Source organism: Lepidochelys olivacea (assembly GCF_965140295.1).
Source record: "Lepidochelys olivacea isolate rLepOli2 genome assembly, chromosome: 3".
In the NCBI taxonomy this organism is placed as follows: domain Eukaryota; kingdom Metazoa; phylum Chordata; order Testudines; family Cheloniidae; genus Lepidochelys; species Lepidochelys olivacea.
In genome coordinates this window covers 49,454,911-49,474,681 of record NC_140413.1, presented here as the reverse complement: position 1 = coordinate 49,474,681, position 19,771 = coordinate 49,454,911, and the positions used below count along the sequence as shown (strand labels likewise).

General features: G+C 39.6%; 1 protein-coding gene across 1 annotated transcript in view; it reads left to right on the top strand.

Moving 5' to 3' along the window:
• Positions 1-4,491, top strand: part of KHDRBS2 (KH RNA binding domain containing, signal transduction associated 2) — a 628,896-nt gene extending 624,405 nt beyond the window's left edge. The window contains exons 12-13 of the transcript XR_014711102.1: positions 397-539; positions 4,283-4,491. The gene's annotated coding sequence lies outside the window, so the exon portion shown is untranslated. The remainder of the gene's footprint in view (positions 1-396; positions 540-4,282) is intronic.
• Positions 4,492-19,771: the final 15,280 nt, after the last annotated feature.

The window sequence follows — 19,771 nt, the reverse complement described above, 5'->3', positions numbered from 1 at the left end:
ACTCTGCCTCATCTTTCATTTTTGAATCAGTCTATGTATATATATTTTTTCTCCCTGCACACAGTCCCTGCTAAACAGAACATAAAACTAATAATTCTGAAGTTTGAGTGGGTTTGAAATTAGACAAAATGATTTGCCCAGCCCTGTTGTTAATAGAATTTGTGCACGTAACTCCCTGTGTACCACTTTGAAGTTGTACTAAGTGACAGCAATCTCATTCCGATCAGAAAAGCCACATGGCCCCATTATGTGATTGGCTGTTTTTTTATGGTAGCTCAGAACAAAACATTTCTGATGTTTAAGTCTGTGCAAATTAGTTATGTCGATGGGCAAAAGTAGCAGTGCAGATGCATATGGCTTCATAGTGTCAATCTTTTCCACTTAATCTCCTCATAGGAGACACATAAGGAGGATTCCAATTGATCAAGGTGAAAAGAGAGGAAAGAAATCAGCTGGATTTTTTGCATACAAGGAATCTATATGGCCAGTGTGGGTTACGCCAGAAGAGTTTCACTATTCAGGCTGAAGAACAAAATGAGGTAAGACTTAGGTTACTTTAGATCATATCTGTAGAGTGCTTAGACACAGCATTAGGGCTGAAGCTGCAGTAGGAGCAGGAGCTACATGTGTACATCTAGAGGAGAATGTATCTGAGAGGGACTCTGCATAAAACTTGTACTCATTGATTTTCTTGATGATCCTAATCCTTTGTCTAAAGATGAATCCAAGAGTCCTTGCCTGTCACTCTATTGCTGTGTTCATCCTTTGCTACTTGTGGATATGATGCAAATCACATGAATGAAATTACATAATTGCCTCTTTCATTGTCCACAATTGTTTTGCAGATGGTGTTATAGCAATATAGTGTTTCCTGTTGTATGTTTAGGTTTGATAAGAGGTAATAAAAAAGATTCTTACTGTATGCTTTTAAAACACTTCAGGCTAGATTCACAAAGTAACTTAGGTTAACTTGTGACACTCAGCATCGCCACACCTAACTTTTATGCACCTGGAAAATCACTGGTATACACCAGGACTCCTTATATGGAATGGAGGGAGAGAGATGCCTCAGAATGGGATTAATGAAACCCAGAATTCTAGGTGGCACCTCAGCTAAGCTAACCAGTTGGAGATGCTGAGCTGAAGGGTGTGTGCTAATCCCTCCCTTCTCTTGGAAATAGGAGTCTCACTCTGTTCAGGTGTTTCAGCTGCAAACCCACTCTTGGAATCAGGTGCCTATTCCATTTTGGCAGGCAGGGGCTCCCTCAGAACTTTTAGCCCAGTGATTAGGATACTCACTTGCAACATGGGAGACCCCCCAGTTCAAGTCACCTGCACCCCCTCCAGCTGAAGGGGAGAAAGGATTTTGACAGGAATCTGTCACCTCTCAGGTGAGTGCTCTAACCATTGGGTTATGGGATAGTCAGAAGTTGGGCTTCTCGGTCTCTCCTGTTGCTTCAACAGGCGAGATTGAGGAGGCCCCGTATCAGAAAATCTCTTATCCCATAGTTAGAGTATTCTCATGAGTGGTGGCTTATCCCAGATCAAATCCCTTCTTCCCCCTCTGGTGGACTGAGGGTGTTGTCCACATCCCAGGTGAGTACCCTAACCTGTGGGCTAAAAATGTTGAGCAACATCATCCTTCTGCTCTGGCTGTTTTGCGTAAATTCATCTATGGGGGGCCAGTCTGGAAGGCAAGGTGTGAGCATGGTTACTGGAGTGGGCCCTATAGGCAAGTTAGGCAGAAGAATTCCAATTTCCCCTTGTTCATGCATCTATCTGGGGCTTAGGCATCTGGGCACCGGGCTGCAGTGTGCATGCCCAGAGACAGAAACAGGCGCCATGGGAACTTTTACCCCCCAAAAAGGTAGGTGCTACAGTGGTATGTGCCTACAGTGTTCAGCAGCAACTCAACAAGGGTTTTGTAAATCCCCAGTGGGACCTGATGTAGATGCCAAAAGTGACAGTTAGGCACCTTAGTCGTATAATGAATTAAGCCTTACTGACCTACAAAACTGTGAACGGTAGTAAGTTGTATATGAGAGAAAGTGTTAATGCTAGATCTTGGAATGTGGACTGCTGGCCTATTATCTCTGTTGCTGAAGAATCAGTAAAAATGTATTTCCACCAATATGTAAAAATCATGAGAATTTTTAAATGGACATTTTGACATTCAAACTACATTTTCCAAAGGTAGGAAGTAGTCACACAACTCTGTAACTTGAAATAATGTATGAATTTTAATAACTCACACCTTAGATATATGTCATGCTTCTTTGTTTTTAGTGTTATTTTTTCATTGTACTGGTGAGTGTAACCTTTCAAAACAATTGTAAGCTAAAAGCTCCGCAACAAATTGGCCCAATAGTCACCACAAGCTCTTAGCAATCATCCTTAAAATTACATTGATGTAGGTTTTGCTCACAAGAGGACCATTGCTGAACTGGGCATTGTGTTATTGAATGGACATTTACTTGTATATTGTCAGAACCACAGATGGTGGGTTCTGTAGGTCAGAGATTACTTGAAACCATATTTTGCTACTATGCTTGCAATCCAGTAAAAAGGATGAGCACTTCAGCTTAAAGTGTTTAGTTTTCCCATCTGTTAGAAAACATCCACGTATTCACAGATTGCAAGACAAAGCAGCTAAGGCAAACAAACAAGACATATTGAAAGTTACAAGCCATTTATCTAAGGTAGATAATATTGTCCTCATAAAAGTTTTTATCATGGTGTAGCTTGAATTGGTATCACACTGACATTGGGAAGAATGCTGACATTTTTATTTATACTAAGAAAGTCTCAGGTGAGGTGAAAGCATTATAAATAGTGCCAGATTCTGCCACTTTATTCATGTTGAGTAGTATCTTATTTTGTGAGTAGCCCCACCTTCTTCAATAGTATCTTAGAAACCAGTGACTCTGAAAAGAAATAAGGCATCATGGCAGATAACAAACTGAACATGTGGTCCGAGTGCAATGCTTTAGCAAAGAGGGTAAATGTAATTCTTGGAAGTGTAAGCGGGGGAATATCAAGTAGGAATAGGGAGATGGTATTCCAAGTATGGCATTAGTAAGACCATTACTGAATACAATCTCCAGTTCTGGTGCCCACAATTCAAACAGGATGTAGAATAATTGGAGAGGCTTCAGAAAAGAGTTACATGGAAAACATGCCTTATACGGAGAGACTAAAGAAGCTCAATCTATTTAGTTTATCCAAGAGAAGGCTGAGAGCTTGATCACAGTCTGGAAGTACCTAGATGAGGTTGATGAAGAGTACCTAGATACTGGAAGTACCTAGATGAAGAGATTTGTGATAGAAGACAGCTCTGTAATCCAACCAAAAAGGGCATAATGAGAACCAATGGTGAGAAGCTGAAGCTAGACAAATTCAGACTAGAAATACAGCACAAAAGGGGTTATTAACCATTAACAATTCAAACTCCCCATCACTTGCAGGCTGTAAGTCAAGATTTCTAAAAGATATGCGATAGCTCAAATACAAGTTATGGGCTTAATCCAGAAATTATCAAGAAGTCCTTTAGTTTATGTTATGCAGGAGGTCAGACTAGATGATAATTAATGGTCACTTCTGGTCTTAAAATCTATGAATCTAAGGGTTTGTCTCCACTTAATATACAACAGCAGGTCAGCTGGGCCACTGCAGCTGGTTGCTGTAGCACTTCCATGTAGACACTACCTACATGGATGGGAGGGATTCTACCATCAGCATAAATAATCTACCTCCCCAAGAGGTGATAGCTAGGTCTGTCTACCTGGGGACTTAGTTCAGCTTAACAATGTGTGGATTTTTCAGACCCTGGATTGATGAAGTTAAACAGACCTAATTTTCTAGTGTAGACAGGCCTAAGACTTTATGACGTTTTGTAAGGCTGGCAGAATCTGACCCTCACTCATATACACTATCAACTTTTATTGAAATGTCTATTTTTGGAATTGTGATAAAATACTTTAATTCCTCCTTTTCTAAAATATTTCTGAAGACCCTGAAAATATGTAGTCTTTCGGATTGTAGTAGCTACCACTTCAGGCAGATACAAGCTCTGAAGATATGAAGATTACAGTTTCTGAATTATCATGATGATTTAAATATGTACCACTTCAGCATTCTTGTTAGGCTCTGATGCAATAATGATGAAATACCAAAAATATTAATGTATGCTATGTTCTTTGAACTACACAAGTGTGTTGTACTACTTAGATCTTCCTCAGTATTCTGTATCTTAACTGCCTCTCATTCCATTCTCTTTCCACAGGTTAATAAGAATGTAACATTGGAGAAACGTTATGACAAGCAAATCAAAATGCAGCATTCTGAAAGGTCAAAATGGGACATTACATCCTTATTATTCCAAGAATATATGAGTGTAATACTATGGCACTATTTTTCAGTGAAAAAAGATTTTAATCAAGAGCTGAAAATGGAACAACTTTATTTCTTTTTTGTGACAAAGATTATAACAAGGGTGTGAAATAAAGCTCTTCCTGTTGTAATTTTCCAAATGTGGATCCTACTTGTATGTCAAAGACCTAAACTATACCAAAGAGTTCATACTCGTATAATGCATTTTATCTGTATCTATAGCTATGTACACTAGATATCATTTAGAATTCAACATTTTCCTTCTGAAATCACACAATGCCCATTTTAGTTCACAGATTGCATCTCTGTTTTACATTGGCTCCTTCCTCAAGATATGGGGACATTTTAAGGCAAAGGAATTTACAGTGCATCCAGTAGCTTAGTAACAAACTGCTAAACATATGAAACTCTCATGATCTGATGTGTCAAGTTTAGTCATCACACACATGAAGACTCTTCTTCTAGGACTACAGGTCTGAGGAAACAAAAGCTAAACTATAAGAATTTGAAACATTACATTTTTCAACACCTAAATACAACTTTAAGGTTCTTTTGGCCAAGACTATTTCTAATTATTGAGCAAATGATGTAATTAAAATTAAAGGTGGGCATTTGAAAAGCAGCGCTCTTGCTGACTAGCCAAAAAAACCCTTTGCTTATCCAGATCGATATTTGAGGAGTTTGATACAATGTGTAGAATTACAGTTGAGGTGTTAGCAATGTTAAAAACTGTTATGCAAAAACATTAAATTATTTCAAACCATAACTAGCTTTTAAATATTGTTAGTGTTATTGGTATGGGTGGATCCTGCACAAGAGCTGTCAGGTAGAAATTAAGAGAAGACAAAGTGATGTTTGTATATGTATTTTTCAGGGAAATATGCCTGAAGAAGTTCCATCTTCATGATACTTTTAAGTTCAACATCTTGCTGAGGAAAGCCAGTTAGGTTTTGTGGCTTGGACATGACAGCACCAGGAGATTTTTGGTTTCTCATGTTTTGGTTTTAAGTGAACAACCCTGCACTCGTACTTGAGCTTCACCCTAGTCATACACATTATTTTGTCCTCTCTGATTGACCTGCCATAGTTCAGTGATAAGGAAGCAGGGAGATCAGGTGACTTGATCCAAAAACAATTTCCAGGCCTTGAGTAGAAAAAGTGATTTTTTCCCCCTTTCTTTGGGTGATTTCCTTTTCCATTAGAGACTGCAAATGCATTTGTCATCCTTTGTTTTCAGCTATAAGGTAGAATAGTTTTTTAATGTATTCACAATCCGCAGTGTATTTTGAAACTTCAAAGATTTTGCAAAACTACACATAAAAATCCCTAATGGCTGTTCATTTCATTAGTGCCTATAGAAATTAATGTTGTCTTAGTGTCTAGAAAAATTCTGCAAAGTGCAGTTTAATGCATTATGTCTGGTTCTTTGTAACTTAACCTAACTTGTTAGTTATGAAACTAAAATTGCTGTACTGAACTCTCCTCTGTTATTATGTGCCCACTGTTAATATGAGGATGCAGGTATACAGCCAATACAAAACAGTAAATAGCATGACACCTTGTTTGTGGAGTTATTAAATCTTTATAACACAAATCCATTAACATCCTCCTTGCATTTGAAATTTCTACCAATATATCTGCCTGCATATAAACATGCTTCTAAGAAATCATCATAGTTTTCATTGTATACCTTTTTTCCTTGAGAGGGACAAAACAACATTAAAGCATATGATTAGGTGGAGAATTTCAGCTGTCGATAGGACACTGTGTTTACACTTTTCATACTATGCATTTTAAAAATTATTTAGCTGTATAGTCACACAGTGGAGTGCAATATTTATAACAAAACCAGAATGGAACCTCAGGTAACTCTTTTGGTGGTTGTTATACTCTTTTCATGTTTGCCTTTGTGATTAGATTATTACTGTTGTCATATGTAGCATTACCCAAAGTTCACTATGCTTAGCATAGGAAATTCCTAGGAAATACTGTGACTACCAGAGGCATCACTGTGTAGTTACCTCATGCAAATGAGAAGTTATAAAGGGTCATTTACATTTTGAAAACACTCAGAATAGTCACATGTACACCATAGACACAGTCCCCAAGGAAGAGGATCACATGATTTCTTATGAGCAGAACTCCTTAGTTATACATAGATGGCAAGAGATGGGTGGGGGGAGTCTCCTGTTAAAATAGGAGCAAGAATGAGGTAGAGGAGAAGAAAGAGGAAGGTGATGTGTGAGTGGAGGGTGTTTGATAAGGGAGCAGAAAATGATAAACCATTGAGTTTTTTAAAAACAAGGAGGGTTTCTTTTTAATGGATTCTGAAATAAATGGACCAATCTACAATAGACTGTTTTGCAAACCAACACAAGGAGAGGCTGCATAGTGAGACTCACTGAAAATGTACTCTTTTGTGTGCACAAATCTAGCTTTGGATGTACGTGCATTTGTTTTGTAATTTTGTCTCACACAACCCGTTATTTAGTATTTTATGTATAAATAAACTATAAACTGGAAAATACACAAACGATCCATGAAAGGAAAGCAGTTGCATTATTAAAGAGAAGTAAAAATAATTTGACATGAAAGGCATTTTTAGAGACAGTAGATTCTGTCTGATTTACCAGTTTGCACACAGCAGTTAATGTATCTTTCACCATTACTACCAGCTGTTCAGCATCCTATGGGAAATACAAAGGTGGTCACAGTCCAGTTCATAGTGGACAGGTGTCAACATCACAGAAATCACACCCCAACTAGTACTAACTGGTACATTTGTTGACATTCTCGGCAGAGAGGCCAGGGACTGAATGAGCATGGACACTGAATTGCAAGCTCCACTGAAGAGAGAGAATCTCACTGAAATCAGTGGCAGTTCAGCAATATATTTCAATTGATATAGGATTGGGCCCACTGTCTTTTTACTTGCCTTGTACATTACATCAGAGTTGAGGCACCTTCTTGGCCCTATAACTTACCTGCCAACACTGGCCAACAAAAAGCCAGTAGATTTAAATTTGCATAAATGAATGATGGGTGAATTAGAACACATGGTGACAGTGGGGGGCTTCCAGCTCCTCTCCCTTGGTGTGAGCAATGAGGTGCAGAGTGCATGCCAGCCTCTCCCACTGCTCTCATCATTGGGATGCCTGGAAAAAGCCCAACACTGTCACCAATTACCCTAATTCTGATCTGTGAAAATAGGGCAGGGTTGTTAGTTCCTCTGCCATTGGATGAGGTGTACTCTCTCCCTTCATAATCTTACCCCTTTTCAAGTTGCTTTGGCCTGAAGGTTTTCTTCCCATGTCCCCAGTCAAAGCCTGGAAGGGGAGACCAACAGCTGGAGTTGCAGACTCAACTCTCAGCTCTACACTTGCAGGGGGGAGGAGGAAAATGAGAATGGGCTGGTGCACATGCTGAGGAACTAACATGGCCCTAACTACATTACAGCAGCTCTGATTGGCTGCCTTCCCCAGGAGGCTGGATATTATGGAAGACAGCCAATAAGAGGGATTTTCTTTCACAGATGTGTCTGAAAAGACAGAGTCCAACCTGTGAATTTGACAGGTCTGATGTAAGACAGTTCACACTGTGATTGTCCATGTTATATCTGCATAGAAGATTTCAGTCTCCAGGCCTAACAATCCATCACCTTTTATGAGCACTAAATTCATTCAGAAAATCATTTAGCCAAAAAAAAAAAAAGGTCAACCCAATAGCTTCTCTTTTCAGTGAGCTGCATGGTACCTCCCTGTCAAGGTTCCTTCCCCACTCTGAACTCTAGGGTACAGATGTGGGGACCTTCATGAAAAACCTCCTAAGCTTACTTTTACCAGCTTAGGTTAAAACTTCCCCAAGGTACAAACTATTTTACCTTTTGCCCTTGGACTTCCGCTGCCACCACCAAACGTCTAACCAGGTTTATTTTTGAGAAAGCATTGTTTGGAAACGTCTTTCCCTCCAAAATCCTCCCCAAAACCTTGCACCCCGCTTCCTGGGGAAGGTTTGATAAAAATCCTCACCAATTTGCATAGGTGACCACAGACCCAAACCCTTGGATCTTAAGAACAATGAAAAAAAGCATTCAGTTTCTTACAAGAAGAATTTTAATAGAAGAAACAGTAAAAAGAATCACCTCTGTAAAATCAGGATGGTAAATACCTTACAGGGTAATTAGATTCAAAACACAGAGAATCCCTCTAGGCAAAACCTTAAATTACACAAAGGCAGGAATATCCATTCTATTCAGCACAGCTTATTTTCTCAGCCATTTAAAGAAATCATAATCTAACGCATCTCTAGCTAGATTAAGTTCTAAGACTCCATTCCTATTCTGTCCCCGGCAAAAGCATCACACAGACAGACCCTTTGTTTCTCCCTCCCTCCAGCTTTTGAAAGTATCTTGTCTCCCCATTGGTCATTTTGGTCAGGTGCCAGCGAGGTTATCTTAGTTTCTTAACCCTTTACAGGTGAAAGGGTTTTGCCTCTGGCCAGAAGGGATTTTAAAGGTGTTTACCCTTCCCTTTATATTTATGACACCTCCCTATACATCACTATTCTGCACACCAATAAATTCAGGTTAGATGACCTGCCTTGTAGAGTTAGACCATAAAGCAACTGAAGCTGTGCAAGCACAAGATATAAATAAAATCCACAATGCTAAATAGTTGCTGTCATTCATTTGTACCAAAGAACATGAGCACCAGACAGGTTTAGCTAGTAAAAGAGAGGATTTCTTTAAACAACATTTTTATAAGGTGGTAATCGGAGTAAACAGCAACTTTTTATGCAGGCAAGGAAAAATTCCATTTTAAACCAATGCTCTACAGGGTTATTATCTAGGAGTTGCTCATTTTTTCTTTCAAACTGTGGGTATGTCTGCAATTATGGTGGCATGTAGAGTACAGACACTGCCTGCCCAGCTAACATGGGTTTACCTAGCAGCGTAGATGGTGAAGCACTGCTAACGTGAGCAGAGTACAGCAATACCAGAATCTACCCTACACAGCTCGCTATACCCCCACGCAGTGTCTCTCACTTCTACACTGCTATTTTGAGTATTGTAGTGTCCTGCTGCTGGAGTCTTTCACTGATACATGTCACTATACACCACAGTGAGTGTGGACACAGCCTGCTTTTCCCTGCGGCACCTAGCTACACATGCCTTACATGCCATTGCAAGTGTAAACAAGGCCTATTTGTCAATAGCGTATATGTTTTCTAGTGGTTAAAGAAGAAAAGTCAAGAGTCCTGAGTTCTTTTCTCAACTCGCCTCTTGGTGTGGGTGGCTTTTAGCAAGCAAATGTTTACAAACTGCCATACTGGGTCAGACCAATGGTTCATCTAGCCCAGAATCCTGCCACCAATAGTAGCCAGTACCAGAGCTACAGGGGAGAGTTTATGGCACAGGGCAAGTGGCCTGATCCACCCAGTCTTCTTCTCCTGGCTTCTCAGAGCTTTAGGGTTGCCCTGTGCATGGGCTTGCATCCCTGACAATCTTGGCTAATAGCTACTGATGGACCTATCCTCCATGAACTTATCTAGTTCTTTTTTAAAACCCAGTTTTACTCTTGGCCGCTATAATATCCCATAGCAAAGAGTTCCACGGTTTAATTGTGCAATGTGTGTATCAAACCTGCTGCCTATTCATGTGTCTTGTCTATATTAAACCTGCTGCCTATTCATTTAACCAGGTGACTCCCTGGTTTTTGCATTGTAGAAAAGGGTAAATAACACTTCTCATTACCTTTTCCACCCCATTCAAGATTTTATAGCCCTCTCTCATATCCACCCTAGTTATCTCTTTTCTAAACTGACCAGCCCTATGCTTTATAGTCTGTCCTCGTATGGAAGCTGTGCCATACCCTTGATTTTTGTTGCCCCTCTCTGAATCTTTACCAGTTCCACTACATCCTTTTTTGAGAAAGATTACCGGAACTGCACACAGTATTCATGGAGTGGGCAAACCATGGCTTTATGTAGTGGCATTATATTTTCTGTATTGTTTTCTATCCCTTTCCTAATAGTTCCTAAAATTCTGTTAGCCTTTTTGATTGCTGTGTACATTGAGCTTAAATTTTCAGAGAACTATCCCCACTGATGCCAAGATCTTTTTCATGAGGGGTTAACAGCTAATTTAGAACCCATCATTCTATATGTGCAGTTGGGATTATTTTTTTCCAGTGTGCATTATTTTGCACTTATCAATGTTGAGCTTCATCTCCCATTTTGTTGCCCCATCACCCTTTTTTTTTTTTTTGAGAGTCCTCTGTAACACTCTACAGTCAGCTTTGGACTGAACTACCTTGAATAATTTTTGTATTATCTGCAAACTTTGCCACTTCACCGCTCATGCCCTTTTCCAGATCATTCATGACTATGTTGACCCTGCTGTTTCAGTATCTCTCCATTGTGAAAACTGACCATTTATTCCTACCCCATTGTTTCCTGTCTTTTAACCAGCTCCTGATCCATGAGAGGACCTTTCCTGTAACCCCATGACTACTTAGTTTCCTTAAGAGCCTTTTCTGAAGGGCCTTGTCAAAGGCTTGCTCAAAGTCCAAATACACTATAGCCACTGCATCAGCCTTGTCCATAGACCTGATTTCCCTTTACAAAAGCTGAGTTGACTCTTCCCCCCAACAAACTATGTTTATCTATGGAGATGATAATTCTATTGTTTACTATAGTTTCTACCAATTTGCCCACTACTGAAGTTAGTTACATTCGCTGTCTGGTACAGAAGTGTGTGTCAATGATAGATTGCATACTACAACTAGTATTTCTGCAGTTTCATATTTAAGTTCCTTCAAACCTCTTGGGAGAATACAACCTGATCCTGGTGACTTATTTCTGTTTATTGATTTGTTCTAAAACCTCTTCTATAGACACATCATCATAGGACAGTTCTTCAGATTTCTCACCCACAAGGGTAGCTGTGAAGTGGACATCTCCCTCACATCCTCTGCAGTGAAGATGGAGGCAAATAATTCACTTGGCTTTACTGCAGTGGCTTTGTCTTTCTTGAATGTTCCTTAACACCTTGCTTGTCCAGTGGGCCCAGTGCCTGTTTGGCAGTGTTCCTGCTTCTGGAGTACTTAAAAAAATTCTAACTGTTAGTTCTTCTGTGTTTAGCAAGTTGCTTCTCAAATTCTTTCTTGGCCTGCCTTTTTACACTTAACCTGCTAGAGTTTATGCACCTTTGTATTATTCTCACTGGGACTTGACTTTCAATTTTTAAAGGATGCCTTTTTGCCTCTAATGGCCTCCATTAATCTGCTGTTCAGCCATAGTGGCATTTTTTGGGCCTCTTATGGTCTTTTCTTAGTTGCCATATACATTTGGTCTGATGTTTTTGAATAATCCCTGTGCTACTTGCAGGCATTTAACCCTCCCCCAAGGATGTTAAATTTAATTACATTATGGTCACTATTACCCCACGGTTCAGCTACAGTTACCTCTTGGACCGGGTCCTGTGTGCCACTTAGGACTAAATCAAGAATTGTCTCTCCCCTTGTGGATTCTAGGACTAGCTGCTCCAAGTAGTAGTTGTTAATGGTGTCTAGAAATTCTCTCTCTGTATCACAACCTGGTATTACATTTACCTGGTCAATGTAGGGTAGTTTTAATCACCCATTGATTTTCTACTTCTGTAGCCTCTCTAACCTCCCTTAGCATTTCACAACCACTGTCACCATCCTGGTCAGGTCAGTAGGATATCCCTACTGCTATACTCTTTAATCAAGCATAGAAATTCTAGCCATAGAGATTCAATGGTACAGTTTGTTTCATGTCAGATTTTTTTACCTTATTTGATGCTGTGCTTTCTCTAACATAAAATGCCATATGATTTGTCTAACTCACAGAGTCACTGTGAGGCTTAATGAATGATTTCATACTGCTTTAAATCCTTTGATGAATGCAACATGAAAGTTCAAAGGACTGTATTGTTACAATATATGAAACTGCTAGTTTCTTAGTTAGGTGAACTTAAACTCACTGCCATGTGCTTTCTACTAATAGAATTTTAGGCAGTAACTGTTTTACCTCTCTCCATTTTAGTTAATTTAGCTTTACCCATTTCTGTACAACCTTAGATCGTCCAAATCAGTGTTTAAAATTAATTTTCCTTTGGAATACAGAAATCTAGACTGCTCTTATTCTATTTATCATTTAACTTTTAAAGATATCTATTCTAACAGATAAACAACATAGATCAGCCAGGTCTGACTTTAGGATTTAAAAAAAGAATAAAAGGAACTAAAATAGATGTTAAATTTGAGTGCAATTATCCTCAGCAGCTAGAGCACAGAATAGTTACTGAGGCTTGTTATTTCTACATTGTGTAATGAAATGTAGACTTGAGAAAACCAGGGGCGTTCTGCTTCTGTGTGTTGAAGGCCAGAACTTCTGAACTTGAAGAACATGATGATGTTTGCATACAAGAAAGTGAGACACGTAAGTTTAAAAAATAGACAGAAAAGTGTGTTGAAAGGGCAACTATAAATCATAAAGAGCTGAAAAATTGTAATGAGTCTGATGATTATGTGCATCCAGCATTATATCTGAAGCTTACCTCTTATTAGAGATCGTGAGATTACATGTACAATTACGGGGAGTACTTGTGACACCTTAGAGACTAACACATTTATTTGGGCATAAGCTTTCATGGGCATGGAGTGGAAAATACATTAGGAATACACACACACACCCCACACCCCTAAAGATGGGGGCTGCCTTACCAACTCTAATGGGACAAATCAATTAAAGTGGGCTGTTATCAGCAGGAGGAAAAATCACTTTTACAATGGTAATCAGGATGGCCCATTTCAAACAGTTGACAAGAAGGTAAGTAACAGTAGGGGGGAAATTAGCATGGGGAAATAGTTTTTAGTGTGTGTAATGACCCATCCACTCCCAGTCTTTATTCAGGCCTAATTTGGTGGTGTCCAGTTTACAATTACAAGGGCTTGAAAAATACATGGGGCTGGATTCTGATCCACTTCCATTGGTTTTATACCAATGTAACACCAATGACTTGAACAGAGTTTTTTTTTAATTTACACCGTATATGTGAAATTGAGATCAGCCTATAGTCTTTTTCTACCTTCAGTGTTAATAAAAAACACCAGCTGAAAGACTGTGTTCCCCAAGCCATCCTGGAAAAAATGTGTAATCGTTAGCCTAATGGGAAGGAGGGAGGAAGATTGTTAAATGTTCTCTCTCTAGTCTAATAGAGAGAGATCTCACGCACGTGTGAGAGAAATATACACGGAGCTAATTTCTTCTAGCCTTTAACTAAAAGAATTCTCATTAAGTAGAGCTGAAAGAGACAGGGAGATATAACAGTATAAAGGATCAATTTTGCTGCCACTGAAATGAGTGACAGTACCCCTACTGACTGCAGCAGCATTGGGGGTATAGATCATAGGGGTGGAGTGGCTGAGAAAACAGACTGAGAAATCACATGCTTCCAAAGCAATGTTTAGTAAATTAATAGAATAAACTGGATGTCTCTAGAGCAGGAATCGGCAATGTTTGGCACGCGGCCCATCAGGGAAATCAGCTGGCAGGCGAGGACAGTTTGTTTACCTGCAGTGTCTGCAGGTTCGGCCGATTGCAGCTCCCACTGGCCGCGGTAATTGCTAGGAAAAGCAAGCTAAGAGCAATGAGTTAGTCTGGTTCCAGTAAAGGTTTGCCTGGGTCCAGAGTGGCTAATAAGGGCATGTCCCATGTGCTGCACCTGTGACTTTTTTCAGCAGCTATACTGCAAGTGAGAAAGCTTCAGCGAGAGAAATGCATTTTCTGTCATTTGCTGTTCTTTCTTCCTGTGTGTATGTCTTATGAAACGGAATCAGACTGAAGTGCTACCACCTGAAATGGCTCTATCTAAAAGGCTGCCAGGAAAGAATTTAAACAGACATTGTAAGCTAAAAGGAATAAGGGAACGGCTAACATGAAGTTTTACTTTTTAAGTTTCAAATGCTTTAAAACTATTTTTATGAGTGTTAAACAATAAAAATGTATGTTGTGTGGCTGTTTGCAATTGGAGTAAACCAAACATAACTTCATGGAAACCATAGACTACACATCACTGTTAACCACTGTAACAGTAAGATAAGGGCTTTGTGAACACCTTCAACTTTTGAGCCAGACACAATTACTCAATAATACATCAAGATTTACTACACCATATTGTGTGAAGGATGACAGAATTGGGAAATGAACAAATATGAGGTGCAATGACACTTCACTAATCATATTTACCTAATTATTATGTATTGTACTTTCAATTAAGACAATATTTTCTAAAGTACTTAAGTGACTTAGGAGTCTACGGCCCATTGACAGTCAATGGGACTTCGGCATTTTTGAAATTTTCATTCTGAATCTTCATTTCTTACTCTTCATAATAAAATGAGAGCCTGGGGTTCATCCTGGACAGTTATCTATGCTCTGCTTCTGTGATGCATATTTGCAAACACCTCTTGCAAGGTAGGAAATGACACTTTTGGTGAAATTTTCCTTGCTGGTCCATACTGATTAATTTTCTCTAATTAACTTCTACATCTGTAAAAATGGGGATAATTATACTTACCTACATTACAGAACGCTTGTGAAGAAAAATTAATTAACGAATGAAAGATACTGTGGCAACGGAGGGCAACATAGGAACCTAGCTAAATAGAAGTGATGCATCAAGTTTCAGCCACACAGCTGCTTCTAATATTAATGTCTAGTTGATGTGTTTTTAGGGGGGAAAGGGGGAGAATGAGGATATGTTCTTGGGCAAAAAAAGGGAGCTGAGAGACTTTTGTAGTTTCACCTGTCTGACTGATGTGAAATATCTCCATTTAATGTTGTTGCTTGGTTATCATTGTTACTGTAAGTTTTATTTGTTAGGTTAGTTATTCAGCAGTTCTACCTGGATATTTATTACGAAAGATAAATAAGCAAACTAATAATGGGCATACGATGGTAAAAGCACCACTTAACACTTTAAAAATATGAGTTACTGTTTCTTAAAGATAGGGTTGGTCACAATTGACTTTTTTCTTATTGTATATTCATTACCATTATTAAATTTAAGAGGCTAGAATAACTTTTTACTGGGGATATCATGCCACAACAGCTACCAAGCTGGAATGGGATGTACAAGAGGGATTTCAGCTAATCATTGCAGCAATTTACTTTTATTCACCCTGCTACCAAGTGCAATTCACAACCCTGGTTAGGTGCCCAGGCTCTCTATACAATGCATGGGGGTGGGGAGGTTGGTGGGGGAAGAGATTGACAGAAGCCAGCACACTGAGCTGGGAGCCATCTAAGCTAGGCAACAGGAAAGGCTGAAGAGATGGGTATGGCCTATGCCCCACCAAACAAAGGGAGTTAGGGACCTAACTCTGGGCCTGAGACACCCATTTCCTACCCTAGCCTCCCCCCCACCCCCCCATTCTGTGAGTCACAGCTGTGAACCCTCTTCTGGAGTTAGAGGCCTAACGCAAGTCAGCTGTTTTTCAACAAAAAACATGGAGGTGGTATCCCCCAGTGCTTCATTGTCCTTGAAGTCCTTTGGAAAGGAACAGCAGATTGAGCATCAAGCCAGAATATATCCATCACCTGCACAATAGGGCAATGAGTATGCCCATCACTGATGGGTATGGCAGCATCATATGGTAGACAGATTTTGAAGCCCAGGAACTCAATTTTAGGCATGAACAAGGATACATGCTTATACAAAGGATGGACATGCAGGGACTAAATGCCCCTTGTACAGTAGGAGACAAGAAATACCCTGAAGAGAGTTGCAACCTTATTATTCTTAACTAAATTAACAGTAATAAGGAAAACCTATCAAAACACTAGCTATAATAAACTTTTAAATTGTGAAAAGGTAGCTAGCAAAATTAGCAAGTTGCTAATAAGGAATGTGGACACCATGAGTTCCATACAGCATAACTGAACAGAATGTGGGTTGTATCTTACCAGATATCAACCCCACCCCTTATATCATCCCTGATGGTAAATAAGAGGGAGTGAGGGCTGTAGGTGCAGATTCAAGAGAATCTGATCTTGTGTGCAAGAGTGGAATCTGAGTGGACTCAAAGACAAAGTGGCATTTAGTCCCATTTTTGGATCCCACCCCTTGTCTCCAGGCTAATGCAGTTTTCTGTTGAATAAGAAATAATTGGTGTGGAGTCCCAGCTAATGCTATGTGGTAAATTTTGACTCTTTAAATAGTTGTCATGACCACTGTAAGCTGAAAAAACAGCTCGTATATGAGTCATTGTTTTTGGTTCTCGTATAGAGAAACTCTAATGCCACAAGCTTTGAAATAGGCACAATGCCTCAGCTGTTTGTGAGGACTAGGTACTAAACTCATTTTGATTTAACCACTAAGTTAGCCACTCTGGAAGATATAATTGTCTTGTGAATGTACCTGTGTGAAGTATTTGCTTACAAACATCTTGTAAAAATGTCACCGTTAAGAAATTCAGCTCTCGTTAATTCTAACCCCATAGGTACCAATGAACAGACAGACTCAGTATTCAACCAACCCAAATTGCACACAAAAGTAATGGGAAGTTTGCATGATAAGAAGCCTTGAAAGCTCAATGCCCTCCCTGATCCTGTTATGGCTGTATGCAGGGCTGGTCCCTGTGCCCCAACTTAGCACTTGGGATTGATTTCACACCAGCTGCTAGTGGTTTAAAGGGGTGGAAAATACAGCCAGGGATTGATGTGGTATAGAGGCATCCCACATACTCTCCTTGTATTGTGGCCATTTTTCCTTTTCCCTGCTACACTTTGGCCCCCACAAAGTCTGCTTTGCACTACTCTGGGGCTGGGGACTGAGGAAAAAGGAGTGTGGCTAGATGCTCTTGCATTCCAGTGATTCCCGGCTGTTGAAACAGCTCTTGGAAGGTGTTACAGTCAACACAATTTAGAACAACCTCCCAGTTAATATTGTGCAGGATCAAGCCTACATTAACATGATGCTGGTATGAGTCAATAATAATGTTAGCTCCTAAAATGGATAGAACTTTTTGTCTTCATAGCATATTACTCACACTCAGTTATTCATTCTCTATGCAATTAATTATTATTAATTTCCCTACTTTACAGATAGGGAAAATGACACACAGAAGTTGAGCATCTTACCCCAGGAAGTTACCCTTACCCACAGAGAATCAAGCAGAGAAATTAGAATTTGAGAGTTCCTGACTGCCATGAGGGTGCTTAGAGCCCTGTGCCGCTTTTAAATTTCCTGTATCGAGAGATGGCTGAAATTTGACAGAAAACTTTTCCTGCTGAAAAAATGGGACTCCTAAAAGGGATTTTTAAAAATTAATTAATTTCCGGGGGTGGGGGGGAGGGGCGGGAATGTTGGAAAATGTCATTCAATCATTTTTTCCTGTAGAAAATTTCTAAGTGAAACAAAAGGGAGGTTTTCATTTTGTATTAAATTGAATTTTTTATTTCAATTACATAAATAATTCTGAAATGTAAAAAAAAACCCATGGATTTAGTTTTTCTACCAGATTTGCTCTTTTTTGGGGGGGGTGGGAAGGGCACTGAATGCAATAGAATGAATGATGCTCACTTTCCTTTTTCCACTATGACTTCTCAAATCTTTTCTAACACTAGCAACACTACAGAGACTAAAGGGAAAGTGAAACAGCAATTCTGTCACTGTACATTTTGAAAAAATACTGAGCAGCAGAATTGAGTTCCATGTTTCCTTTTGCGACTCTTTTCCCAAAAGGAAAAAGAGAAAATCACGGAAGTCATCATTCTATTGATTTTATGGACAAAAAAGGGAAAAGGGGGACAACGAGGAAAAACAAACCTCAGAATTATGAAAATTTGATTTAAAAAAACCCTCCAGCTGTGGTTGAACTACAACATGCCTTTGAAAAAAGGCAACAACTATTTATTTAAAGTTTGAGGCCAATCAGCTATTGGAAATTGTCCAGTGGAGCTATGACACTGTCCATCAACTGAGGATCTGCCCCAAAGAGCAATGAGGAACTTACTACTTCCCTGGCTGAGCTCTTGAAGTGGTTAATTATCCTCATTGTTAAAAAGGTGTCTTATTTCTAACTTGACTTTTACTAACTTCAACTTCCAGCAACTGATTTTTAATGCTTAGAAAGTGATTATATTTTTCAGTTAAACAGGGAACATGTCTGTGCAAAGCCTTATGTACACCTGCCATCAGTTAAAATACAATTGTAATCAATAAAACCATGACAAAAAAAGCAACCAATTAGGAAATCATCCTTAGCTGTTATGAGTTGGTACTTCAGTGACATTCAATTTCCAAGCATGTTTTCAACAGAGAGTGTCAATACTCTGAAATTATACTTAAAACTTTGCAGGGTTGTTAGCCAATCAGATGTGGTAATCAAATGTCCTTGAGATAATTATGGAGGGTGGAGATTGCTGGTCTCCCATTCTTTAGTCTACTGTATCCATTGCTTTTAACCTCCTAATCTTTTTTTAACCATTTCTATTATTTGGATATATATACACACACAACAATAAAAGGAGCACCTAGCTATGGTTCCAAGTGTTCCCACCACAAGTTACAAGAATGAAAATAAAATTAAATAGCAGCTTACCCTTGACAACCTGTAGAACTCACCTCCAATAAAATACAAATGCCCCTCACTCATGCAGCTCTAACCTCTATTAAACCTCACCTCCACAGCAGCTGGGGCAAACAGAGGGGCCTTGCAGCATGCTCTGAAGGCCAACAGAGCAGGGCTATTATGGATAGCTTGTGGAGTTTGTTCCAGAATGGAGAGCCCCTGACAGGGCATGCTCTGCTTCCAGCCCCTTTTCAATCTGGCACTCAGAGAGAGGCGATCTCTCAAGCAGAAAAGTCCCAAGCCACTGGGGCTTTATTAATGTCCGTTATCTGCTCTCAGCTTTTACAGTTTCCTTCTGCTCTTAATCCCAAACATTTGCAAGTCCCATTTTTTGTGGCATTTCTTCAGATTTTCGCATGTGGGCTGGGCTAGTCACTCTGGTTTTAAGAATTCACCGTTGATATTTTCTTGAGACCATTATCTAAGGCTATAGCTACACTAGAGAGCTTACAGTGGCACAGCTATACCGATGTAGCTGTGCTGTGGTACCATCTCTCGTGTAACTGCTCTATTCCCACAGGAGACGGCTCTCCCATTGACATAATTAAACAGCACCCAACGAGCGATGGTAGCTATGTCAGTGGAAGAAGGTTCCCTCCAACATAGCACTGTGCACTCTACCACATATACCAGTGAAATGTAAGTCGCTCAGAGGTGTGTGGTTTTCCCCAAGTGACATAGTTTTGCTTACATAGACCATGTCTCCATTACCACTTAAGTGT